This window comes from Canis aureus, chromosome 10, assembly GCF_053574225.1.
Source record: "Canis aureus isolate CA01 chromosome 10, VMU_Caureus_v.1.0, whole genome shotgun sequence".
Lineage (NCBI taxonomy): Eukaryota > Metazoa > Chordata > Mammalia > Carnivora > Canidae > Canis > Canis aureus.
Window position 1 is genome coordinate 58,916,511 of NC_135620.1, and position 13,063 is coordinate 58,929,573.

General features: G+C 36.5%; 1 protein-coding gene across 9 annotated transcripts in view; it reads left to right on the forward strand.

Annotated features, from left to right (window-relative positions):
- The window catches only part of INVS (inversin), a 156,989-nt gene that overhangs the window by 5,168 nt on the left and 138,758 nt on the right, over positions 1–13,063 (forward strand). Inside the window, exon 2 of one of the 9 annotated variants that reach the window (XM_077912684.1) lies at positions 5,899–6,146. The exons of 7 other annotated variants lie outside the window; for them this stretch is intronic. The gene's annotated coding sequence lies outside the window, so the exon portion shown is untranslated. Of the gene's footprint in view, positions 1–5,575; positions 5,729–5,898; positions 6,147–13,063 lie in introns of all 9 variants that reach the window. One more of the 9 variants, XM_077912685.1, reaches the window with a different exon arrangement.

Genomic DNA, 13,063 nt, shown 5'->3' on the forward strand with positions numbered 1-13,063 from the left:
GGATCTCCCTCACCTTTCAGCATGATATCTGCAGATCAACCTACATCTGCACCCACCTTCTCTCTTTCTTTCTGCCAAAACAGAGCAAATATCCCCTTCTGTCACAAGTCTTCCACACATGCTCTGTGTTCCATCCTTTCCTATTTCTCAGGGACCCTGCCCTCATTTTTCTAAAGAAAAAAACTTCTGATGATTACCCCTTCAACCGTTTCTTCTATTGCTTTCCATCAGCATTTAAACATGCTCTATTGTCTCCATTTCTTTTTTAAAGATTTTATTTATTTATATGAGAGAGACAGAGAGAGAGAGAGAGAGAGAGAGAGAGAGCATGAGAAGGGGGAGGGGCAGAGGGAGAAGCAGACTCCACACAGAGCAGGGAGCCTGATGCAGGACTCCATCCTGGGACTCCAGAATCATGACCAGAACTGAAGGCAGTTGCTTCATTGACTGAGCCCTTCAAGTGCCCCTATTGTCTCCACTCTTTAAAAATCCCTTCCCTGTTTCTTCATCCCCCTCTACATATTGTCATATCTCTTAACTTCCATCCTAACTGTATCAGTTACAGGCTGAACTGCTCTAGCAGTGACTTAAGAAAGGTAGAAGTAGATTTTATTCTCATCATAGTACAAATATAAGTGAGCAGCCTATGGTGGGTAGAAATCTCTGCTTCACAGAATCATCCAGGGATGCTGCTAGGACTTGGCTCTGCTGTTGTCAACACGTTGCTTCCATCTGTAGGACAAAAGCAGATACTTCTGTGGTAGCCATATCCCAGCCAGCAGGAGCAGGGAGAGTTCAGAAAAGCCACTTGTCATTTAGGAGGTGGACTGCACTTGACATAGAGCCACACCTTGGACAAAGGAGGCTAAAGTGTCTTTCCTTTGATGGCATCACACCCAGCTCAATTCTTAGAAAAATCAGAGAATGGATATTGGGGCAATTATCACTTTCTGTCACCAAAAGCAAACTTCTTGTGCTATCTACACCCCCACTTTCTTACCTCAATCCCCTCTTTTATTAAAAGAAAACAAAACCAGGGGCATCTTGGTGGCTAGTCCATTAAGCGTCCAACTCTTAATTTCGGCTCAGTTCCTGATCTCAGGCTCATGAGATCAAGCCCCTGGACAGGCTCCATGCTCAGCTGGGAGTCTGCTTAAGATTCTCTCTCCCTCTCCCTTTGCCTCTCCCCACCCACCCACCCACCAAGACCACACTCCTGCATGCCCTTGCTGTCTCTAAAATAAATAAATTAATCTTTAAAAAAAAGCTTGTTTTGAAGTATATGTATGGAGAAGTACATACAACTTATATGTAAGTTTAACAAATAAATATAAAGCAAATATCTATGTAGCCACCACTAGGACAAGAGACAGAACGTTATTCCCCCAGAATTCCCTTAATGTATTCTTCATTCCCATTGGAGTCATTTTCTATCTTTTCTTTTATAGTCATAATTGCATTGTAGTTTTACCACATAGGTATAGAGCTTAAATGCTATAGTCTAGTTTTGCCTTTTTTGAACTTTTTTTATTGTGTTCCATGTTTACCTGAACTGGAAGTTTTGTATAGGGTTTTGTCATTTTCCTGCTCAAACTTCTTTAATTGCTTCCCATTATACCTGGAATAAAATTTACAAGTGCACCTGTACCTCTTTCCATCTCCAACTTCACCTTATCCACTCTCTTCCTAGAAAAACTTGCTTTCTTTCATTTTCTCAAAACCACCATGCCCTTTTTAGTCTCACGGCTTTTGCCCAAAATACTGTTGTCATCCTTCAGACCTCAGCTTCTAGGTCACTTCTTCCAAGAGGCCTGCCCTCATCATCCAGCCTTAGTGAAATGTTTGTTGTGTTCTCTCTTGGAACTGTGCAATGTTTCTTCATTGAACTTGTTTATTTATATGTATGACTATTTTACCATCTCTCTATCTCTCCTATAAGCTAGTAGCCTCTGAATATAGACGGAATCTGTTTAATTCATCACCAAATCTGCAAAATCCAGTACAGTACCCAGCACATAGTAGGGACATGAGATAAATTTGTTGAGGGAGTCAATAGATGCTTTAATCATTCTTTTAAGTGCCTGTCCTCCCAAGAAGCCCAAGAAGCCTACAATCATCTTGAGGATTAATTGTGAATCAAGTTGAATTGAATTAAATTAAATTGACTTGAGAGGCAGGTTAGCATTAAATTCCATTGGAAATTTTTTTAAAAGTCAGAACACCTCAAGAAAAAAATATCTTATAAAATGAACTCTTTATTATTTTAATGAAAAATAACCTTCAAAGGAAATAAAATGTGCAGGGGTGTTATAAATTAAAAAGTTACATAGGCTCAATCATATAAATTAACTAATATGTTATGTAATAAAACGAGATATTCCTATAATTTTAAATCCCCAAAGAACAAAATCCTTAAAAACAAAGCAGAACAAAATTATGTGAAACCAATATAGAGCCAATAAATTTATTTTATAAATGTGTTCCCTCTGTGTTTTATCATCTTGTCTCATTACCGACTTTGAGCTGTAATACTGCTCATCTTTTCAGAATTCTGCTATTATGTTGTCTGTGCAAAGACAGTCATACCTGTGCTCTTGGCATTTCTCAATATTTATATATCCTGACCAAAATAATAACTGTTGTCATCTTAAATTTCAGCATATCTTATATATTCTTTCATGTAGTGCATTTTGATGCTCTCTAAATATATGCTATTTCTTTTTCCTAAACTAGTAACATAGTACTACAGATGAATTATTTTTTTTCCTGAATCTTTGCTCACCAACTGCTCACTGAATTCATTCACTTTAGCATTTTCTGTTTTCCCTTCTCTGTTTCCATGGAGAAGTATGTCAGTGATGTGTTCGACTCCATGGAAACAGATGAGCATCTCTTTCTACATACACAACTAATTAAATCGAATGCTTTCTATGCTGCCCATTGTTCTGGAGGAGGACTGAAGAGGCTTTCCCTGAATGAGACATCATTTTAGTAGCAATTTTTAGTGTTTAACCTAATACAACAGATTAATGTTTTAACATAATATTACATCCTCAATTCAGATGATTTAGGGCTCAGTCCTGGGTCATAAAAGCATAAACTTACATAGTAAAATCTTTATATACCATGGTTATCATTTGTAGATATGTAGCTTTTTCTCTTAACTCTAATAATTTGGATGAATGCCAGCTATATTTGATAATAGAATTTAGTATATTCATTTTAATACTATACAATGTGGTATCATAGGAAGAATGTGAGTTTTAGAGTCAGATAAACCCAAGTTTTAAGTTCTGGCTTTGTCACGTATTAGGAGTATTACTTTGGGTAAGCCACTTAATCTTTTTGAGGCTCAATTCCTTGTCTGAAAACTATAGACTATAATACTCTGCTTATGTGAGAGTTCAATGGGATGACTGTAAAACATCAAGCATGACTATCATTAATAATCCTGTATCGTTTATTTGAAAGTTTCTAAGAGAGTAGATCTAAAAATTCTCATCACAAGAAACAAAATCATAACTCTGTGGTAACAAATGTTACCTAGGCTTACCGTGGTGATCATTTCACAATATATACAAATTATCAAATTATTATGTTGTATGCCTGCAACTAATATAATGATGTGTGCCAAGTATATCTGAAAAAAAAATCTAGCATTACATCTGACACATAGTAGACAATAAATAGGACCTTATTACTGCTACTGTCAGGTTGGACTTATAGTGAAATGAACGAGTCTTACATAGTTTCAGAAGTGTCTCGAAATGGAAAATCACTAAATGCAATGAAGAATAATACTGTTTTCTTTGTGAAGACTAAACAGAATGATTTGTAGATATGCATGGTGTGCAATGATTGATTCTATCATCACTGTTAATAGTGTTTGGGTTGTTTGCAGTGGTAAAGTGACAAGGCTGCTCCATTCTGATTCTTCCACAACTTTTGATCCCCTATCGATGTTCTAAACAAGTGTAAATCTTTGAGTTATTTTCTCTCTTTGTTTGTGACATCTGCCAACACAGTAGTTCGGTAAGGCAAGGAGTCTCATAAGAGGTAGAGCAATGACATTATTTCAGGTTATGTCTGTCTTTACCTCAACAATGACCTTAAATGTTAGGGTCACTAAATGTTTTATACATGCTTGCTTATATACATATGTAGGCTTTTTTTTTTTTTTTAAGATTTTTATTGATGTATTTATTTGAAAGAGAGAGAAAGCCTGAGCTAGGGGAAGAGCAGAGGAGGAGAGAGACTCTGTGCTGAGCATGGAGCCCAACACAGGGCTCAATCTCACAACCTGAGCTGAACTCAAAAGTCAAACACTTAACCAACTTAGCCACCAGGTACCCCATACATAATGTGTTTATAGACCTACATGTGTATACATCCCTACTAATAATAGTAATAAAATTAGCCAGTATTTCATAAAGTTATGTTATGTGCTAGGCACTGTGTAAGGGCTTTGCAATTCATTAACTCATTAAAACAGCAAAACACTACAAAGAGTTTTGGGTTCTCTTATTATCTTCATTTCATAAGTGAAGAAACTAAGGTATAGAAAGATTAAGTAACTTGTCTAATAAGTAGCAGAACTTGGGTTGAAGCCTGGAAGTCTGATTCCCAAGTTCATGCCTTTAACTACTTAACTATGGATTCTCCATGTATAGAGATTTTTCCATGCACATGCACATTCATATGTTTCTCTGAACACAGAGAGAAAAAGAAACACAAGAGAAGAACTACTGATTAGGTCTAAACCTTGACTGATGAACTTAATGATTATCTAGGCTGGATTTTTCTTAACCTTTTTTTTTTTTTTTTTTTTTTTGTACTACAGGTCTTTTTGGCAATCCAATAAAACTTATGGACCCCTTCTCAAAAATGTATTTTTAAGAGCTTAAATATAATAAGAGAAATCCAAAGAAAAGCAGCTATACTGAAATATGGATGTCAAACTATTTAAAATTATGACATAGCAATATACCTACAATCATTTTATTAACACAGTAAATAGCAAGGTCTAATGGAAAATCTAACAGCTATGATAATTTCAAAATAGTGATGAATATAGGGGCAGCTAGGTGACTCAGTCAATTAAGTGGCCAGCTCTTGATTTCAGCTCATGTCATGATCTCAGAGTCCTGGGATCAAGCCCGGAGTTGGGCTCCATGTTCAGTCTGGGAGTCTGCTTGTGGATTCTCTCTCCTCTCCTTCTGCCCCTCCCCCCATTCATGCTCTGTCTTGTGCATGCTCTCTCTCTCTCTCTCTCTCCGCCTCCCTAAAATAAATAAATAAATCTTTTTAAAAAATAGCAATGAGTATGAATGCTATTTTAAGATGCCACAACAACTATAATGAGATAAAATGTAAAAATATTTTGTAAAGTCTCAAGTGACCTTAAAATGTAATAAGTCCCTTGTTATTTTATAGTTCTCATTTTATATGTTAGGATACTGAGATTCAGAAGTTAAGAAATTCAGTTGCAAAGCTAATAACCACACAGCTGAGACTCCAACCAATTTATGTGATTTTGAATCCTATGTTCTTCCTGTTGTTCCCATGTTGCGTTTAGAACAATAAACAAATCATTTTTAAATGACCACAAAAGCCTTCCCAAGACTGTGACAATACAAAAGGTATGATGTAAGAAGTGAATGAAAGCAGATGAAATGCATCTCTGATGCCACACACAGGTAACATCTGACTGAGAACAAGCAAATAAGAGGTTAGTAAAGAATGCTAGATTTGCTTGTGTTGGACAGTGTGGTGCAGTAGCTGTTGTGTAGACTGGCACAAGTATCCCTGGAAGTGGCAGTTGTGCCTTCTGACCGCCGAGTTGGAGCTCTGCTTTCTGCACATACCAGTCCATTAACCGTGCAGACTCTTCTTTTTCAGCTGGCCTTAACACAACTGCATGCGTGGAGCAGTGGCTTTCTAGTCATCATGCCAGCCCGGCTTTCTGAGCTGTGTTCAGGCTGAGTGCATGCCGCATGCCAGCCACTGTGAAGCAAGCACCAATTGGTCATGGATTAGAAGCTATCTCCACAGTTGCCAGAATAATTAAAACAACCCAGCACACTAGCCAGCTGCTTTCTATATTAGCTGCTCCTGACAGGAATTCAAATTCAAGGCACTGCCATCCAGTGAGTATTAGATTACACCCCAAGCCCCACATTTGTACAACATGTTGCAGCCACCAGACACTTCCAAACAGGAAACCATTTCACCCAAGCATCAAAATAAGCCATTGTGCAAACTGGACAGGTACTGGCTGGCTGCATGTTATAATTGAAGGAACTAAGGTAGGAGGTAGGGTAGATGGATAAAGGCATAAAGGTACAAGCCTCTCTCAGTTACTCTCTTGTTAGCCAAGAAGCTCAGAACCTGGTAAGACTCTCATTATTCAAAAACTAGCCATACAGCAACTCAAAATAGGACCCTACTCAGAAACTAGTTATAAAGCCACTATCCTCATAAAGAAACTCAAAACAGGACTCAAATGAAGCCTAGTGCCACTTTTCTAATCATAAATAGGGAATACGTGCTTTCAGGTTTGTCAGATACACCAATTCTATTGTGTAGGCAAGCATAACACATTGGAGGTGGGGACATAGCCCAATGAAATCTTTTCTGTCCGGAAGTATACTACTGGTCACATGAAAACAAGTATTTCGGGGATTGAAGAGAAGGCTTGAGGTTTCCCTGTACATTACAGAGGACTTGGGAAAAGTGTAACAATTGGCTAAAGTTCTATATCCTAGGAGGTAGAGTTACTATTCACCCCATGGTGCTGACTTCACTTTAGCCCTAAGAAACCTAATGAGTTAGAATTATCCCAGGCCTCCATTCCGCAACATTTGCACTTGGGACCACAGTTCCTAAATCTTCTCCCTCACTGAAGTTTCCAATGAGAAATTAAACGTGAATTACCACAATCATGCTGATCCTAGGTACTACTGTCTTTGCTTAACACTGGCAGACAAGGGATCCCTGGGTGGCTCAGCGGTTTAGTGCCTGCCTTCCGCCCAGGGTGTGATCCTGGAGTCCCAGGATCGAGTCCCACATTGGGCTCCCTGCCTGGAGCCTCCTTCTCCTTCTGCGTCTCTCTGTCTGTCATGAATGAATAAATTTTAAAAATTCTTAAAACAAAACACTGGCAGACAAAATGGCGGTAGAGAGTGCGCTTTCATCTTGAAAGACTAGAGACTGGCCTTATTACTGCATATTCTCTACAAGTATCTTTTTGACTCCAGAAGGGTTCAAATGATAAAAGGAACATGCTCTACCTCTAATAAGTTTTAGTTTTGTGAGTTTGGGTTTAAATGATTCCTTATCTATAAATGCAGTGATCAAATCTCTGGAGCCTTCTAGGTTAGGCATTAGAGGCCCTTGTTGGAGGCAACAATAGCCAGCACCACTCAAGACTTGTGCACAGGAGCTGCTATTATCAGTTACATTGAATCATATGCAGAGCTTGCCTCCATCTTCAAAACTGAGACTCTGAAAAAGAACACCTGCCTCCTCCAGGAGTTATACACAATTGTAAGGCTCTCTTCAAATTTCCAGAGCAATGACCTTTCTTGATTTATTACCAGAATACGTGGGAATAAGGATCAGCAAAGTAAGTTATCTAAGAAACTGTAAAGTACTTCTGGGTCCTAATACATCTGAGATTTAAATATATATTGAAATATTTAGAATTAACACAGCTTAATTTCAGGCACAAAACAACTCAGAAGTGCAACACCTTCTTTTCCTTCCCCTAGCATTTATATTTCCCTCTAAAAATATTTCATTTGATCGGTTTTCCTCCTGCATTAGCAGAGTTTATGCCAAAGCACCTTAAAAGTAACTGGCTTCCCTCATTTTCAACTCATATATTACCCTCAACTTGTATAAGAATACCTGATCAGGGATGCCTGGGTGGCTCAGTGGTTGAGTGTCTGCCTTTGGTTCCGGGTGTGATTGGGGTTCCGGGACCAAGTCCCATATTGGGCACCCTTCATGGAGCCTGCTTCTCCCTCTGCCTATGTCTCTGCCTCTCTCTCTCTCTCTCTCTCTCTCTCTCTCTCTCTCTGCCTTTCATGAATAAATGAATACAATCCTAAAAAAAATAAAAAAAAAAAAAAAGAATACCTGATCATTGTGATGAAAGTAGCAAATTTTTTGTCACATAAAGTGCATGGCAGGAGGTATCTTTTGTTGTTTTCAAGTAAACTTTATTGAGGTATAATACAATAAATACAATAAACTTAACCATTAGTAGTGTACAGTTATTTAATTTTAACAAATATGTAGTCACGTAACCACCACAATCAAGATATAGGCAAGTTCCACCATATCCCCAAATTTCCCAGGGCCCTTTTTTAAGATTTTATTTATTTATTAATGAAAGAGAGAGAGAGAGACAGAGAGAGAGGCAGACACATAGGCAGAGGGAGAAGCAGGCTCCCTGCGGGGAGCTTGATGCAGGACTTGATCCCAGGACCCTGGGATCCCTACCTGAGCCAAAGGCAGACGCTCAACCACTAAGCCACCCAGGTGCCCCTCCCCGCATCCCTTTATAACCAATCCCTCCTGCATCTCAGCTCCCCACCCCCGCCCCAGTTAACCACTGGGTCTGTTTTCTCTTCCTATAGTTTTACCTTTTCCAGAATGTGCTGTAAATGAATACTGTATGTATCCTTTGAAACAGAGTTCTTTCACTTAACATAAATGCACTTGAGATTTTTCCTTGTTAGGTAGATCAGTAGTTCATTCCTTTTTATTACTGAGCAGTATTCTATTGTGTGGATGACTACAGTTCTTTTGTCATTCTCTGCAAGGACAATTGAGATTATTTCCAGTTTTTAGTAATAATGAACGAGGCTTCCACAAACATCCAAATACAAGTTTTTATGGAATATAAGCTTTCATGCTTTTGTTTCTTCTGTGTAAACACCTAAGGAAAGAGATTATTGGGCCATGTAGTATTTTCATATTTAACTTAATAAGAAAGTGACAGTTTTTTGTAGTGGCTGTGCCATTTTGCGTAACTACCAGTAATGTCTGAGAGTTCTAGTTGTTCTATATCCTCCCAGCATTTGGTATTGTCAGGTTTGCTTTCAATTTTGGTTTTGTTTTAGACATTCTAATATATATATAATGGCATCATATGGTTTGAATGTGCTTTTCCCTGTGTATTAACAATGTTGGGCATCTTTTTATATGCTTCTTTGGTGAAATGTTAATTCAAAATTTTTGCCCATCTTTTAATTTTATTATCTTTTTATTATTCGGTTGTAAGAATTCTTTTTTGAGGGTGTTGAGTCTTCCAATTTCTTTCTGTATTTTAGATACTAACTCTTTATCAGGTATGTCCTTTGCAAATATTTTTTCCCATTCCATCAGTTGCCTTCCATCAGTTGCCATTCCACTGTTTGCCATTCCATCAGTTTTATTGATTTATTCTAGGTAAAAGAATATCAGATATGTATGTGTTTAACAAATATTTTCTCCCAATTTGTGGCTTGTATTTTTATTTTCTTAACAGTGTCTTTCAAACAGAATTTTTAATGTGGGTCAATCCAGTTTATTGATTTTTAAAATGGATTGTTCTTTGGTATCCTAAGAAATCTTGTCTAACCGAAGGTCACGGAGATTGTCACTTTTGTTTGCTTTTAAAAGTTTTACATAGTTATAGACGTGTTACATTTAAGATAATGATTGATTTTGAGATAATTTTTGTATATGGTGAAAAGTATAGGTCAAGAGTTTCTGGTTGTTCATTTTGTGTTTTTGTCTATAAATGTCCAGTTCTTTTAGCACCATTTGTTTAAGACTACCCATTGGTTTGCTTTGGCACTATTGTCAAAAATCAATTGATCATATACATTTATAGGTCTCTTTCAGTACCCTCAATTCTATCCTATTCATCTATTTCCCTCTCTCTCTCTCTCTCTCTCTCTCTCTCTCTCTGTCTCTTTCTTTCTTTCTTTTGGATATTTAATTTAAATTTGAATTTATGGGCATAAAATTATTTATAATATTCCCATGTTTTTTACTTCATTACTTTAGGTTCTATAGTGTTATCCATGCTTTCATTTCTGTTATTGGAAATTTTCATCTGCTCTGGGTTTTTTTTTAAGATTTTATTTTTTATTTATTTATGAGAGACCCAGAGAGAGAGAGGCAGAGACATAGGCAGAGGGTAATACAGGCTCCCTACTGGGAACCTTATGCAGGATTTGATCCCAGGACCCCAGGATCACACCCTGAACCAAAAGCAGACACTCAACCACTGAACCACCCAGGCATCCCTCTCTGCTCTGTTTTTAATGATCACTCTGATCAGGGATTTATCAATTTCATTGATATTTTCTGAGAACCAACTTTTAACTTCATTGATTTTTCTCTAGTGTTTTTTAATTTTAATTTCATCGATCTCTGCTCGTATCTTTATTATGTACTTCCTCTGCTTGTTTTGGATTAAATTCGGGATTTTTTTAGTGTCCTAAGGTACAATTATAGATCATTGATTTGAAGCTCTTGTTCTATTATAGTACAAATACTCAATGCTCTATATTTCCTTACAAGCCCCCTCATGTGTGGAGTAGGAACCTTATAACACTACTATTATTTTCATTCATTTAATTATATTTTTTAATTTCCCTTGAGATTTTTCTCTTTAACTCATGGATTATGTATGTGATATTTAATTCCCACATATTCAGTGATTCCCCATTATCTTACTGTTATTGATTTCTAGTTTAACTACATTACTGTCAGAGAACATACTTTGTATAACTTCACGTCTTTAAATCTGTTAATGTTTGTTTTATGACCAATGTATGGTCTATTTTGGTGAATGGTCCCATCAGTGTTTTAAAAGATTATATATCTGGCTGTTAAGTGACGTGATCAATAAATTTCAGTTATATCCTGCTGCTTTATAGTGGTGTTCCGTTCTTTTCTATCCTTGCTGACTTTTCATTTTAGCAGTTCAAGCAATTATTGAGAGAGAGGTATTGAAGTTACCAATTATAATTGTAAATTTTTCAATTGTTTCATCCAATTCTATCAGTTTTTGCCTCATGTATTTTGAAGCTCCATGATTTAGTACATACACATTTAGGATTGTTGATGAATTAATCCCTTTATTATTATATAATGTTTCTGTTTGTCCCTGGTAATTGTCTTTGCTCTGAAGTCTATTATATATAGATATTAATATCTGATGTTAATCAGCTTTCTTTTCATTAGTGTTTACATATCATATCTGTGCTTATTCTTTTATTTTTAACTTGTTATATTTCAGGTGAGTTTCTTGTAAATAGTATATAGTTGGATCTTCTTTTTTTACCCATCTCTTTTTTTATCAGTGTGTTTTTATCATGTACCTTTAATGTAATTGTTAATGTTAAGATGTAAGATTTCTAGTTTGTTATGTGTTTACTATTTGTTCCCTCTGTTTTCATTCCTGTTATTTCTCTTTCTTGTCTTCCTCTGAATTTCATGAATGTTTTTAGTATTCTATTTTAAATTATATTTAGGGGGGCTATTTGTAACAGCTTTATTGAGATTCACCATCCATCCTTATCATCCAATTCACCAATTTAAAGTACAATTCAGTCAGTTTTGTATATTCACAGAGTTGTGGGAACACCACCACAATTAATTTTAGAACAATAACTCCCCTGGATAAACCCTATATCCCCTTTACTTATGTCCCCTTTAGTACCTCCCCTGTTCCCCTGTTCCCCAGCCCTAGGCAAGCACTTGGTATAGAATTCTTGGTTGACAATTCATCCCCACCATCACCCCCAAAGCTTGAAAATGTCATGTCATTGCCTTCTGGACCCTGTAGTTTCCCATGAGAAATACACTGTTACTTGAGTTGTTTTTCCCCTATTGATAATGTATTGTTTCTTTCTGGCTGCTGTCATGATTTTTTTTCTTCTTCTTTAGCTTTCAGGAATTTTATTATGATTGGCATATCATGGATTTTTTGGAGCTTATTCTGTTTGAGTTTTGCTCAGCTTTTTAAATCTTTAGGTCTGTGTATTTCACCAGATTTGCACCATTCCCAGCCATTATTCCCTCAAATACGTTTTTAGTCCTTCATTCTTTTTCCTCTTTCTGATGACATGAATAGTAGGTACCTTGGTATTGTCCCACAGAGTCCTGAGATTCTGTGGATTCTTTTCGTTTCTATGTTTTCTGTTAACTGTTCAGAATAGATAGTATTTATTAGTCCATCATCAAATTCATGATTCTTTCCTCTGTCCTCTGCATTCAGTGAAGTTCCTACTTTAATTATTTTATTTGGTTATTTATTTATTTATTAAATGTTTATTATTCTGAAATTTTCATATGGTTCATCTTTATACTCTATTTTTTTTTGTTGTGATTTTGTATTTTTCCATTTATTCTAAGAGCATTTGTAATTGCTTTTTGGGGCATTTTTATTATAGTTGCTCTAAAATCCTTGTCAGATAATTCTTATGTCTGTATCATCACTGTATTGGTGCCTGGGATTGCTTTTTTTATTTAAGTTAATGTTTTTCTGGTTCTTGGTTTGTCTAATAATTTTGGATTGTGTCTTTGACATTTTGTGAATTATGTTATGAGATTCTGGATTCTATTTATACCTTCTGTTTAATAGACTGACAATCTGTTTAGGTTTGGAATGAACTTTTTGTTTCAGTTTTATGGACAATGGTTCTAATGTCAAGTTAGTTTTCATAGCTCTTGCAGGGCTCTTCGGTCTTCCCTATTTATGTGCTACCCAAGCTGTTTTAGAACCTGGGCAATATTTTACTCATAGTTCAATTCTCAAAACTTCTTTTACTTTAATTCTGGTTAGTTTCACACATGGGCTTTTCAGAATTGTTGACTTCATGCACCAAATTAAAGAATTGCATTCTCCTTTTCTCCATAATCCTCCCTGCTTCTCTAGTTAGGAAGGGGTAAGATACTACTTCATTGCTATCCTTTGCTTAATTTAGGACATGATGGTTTATAGGGTGCAGTGCCCAGTGGGGAGAAAAAAGGGGGCAGTTTCTTTCATTGTATGTGCTTT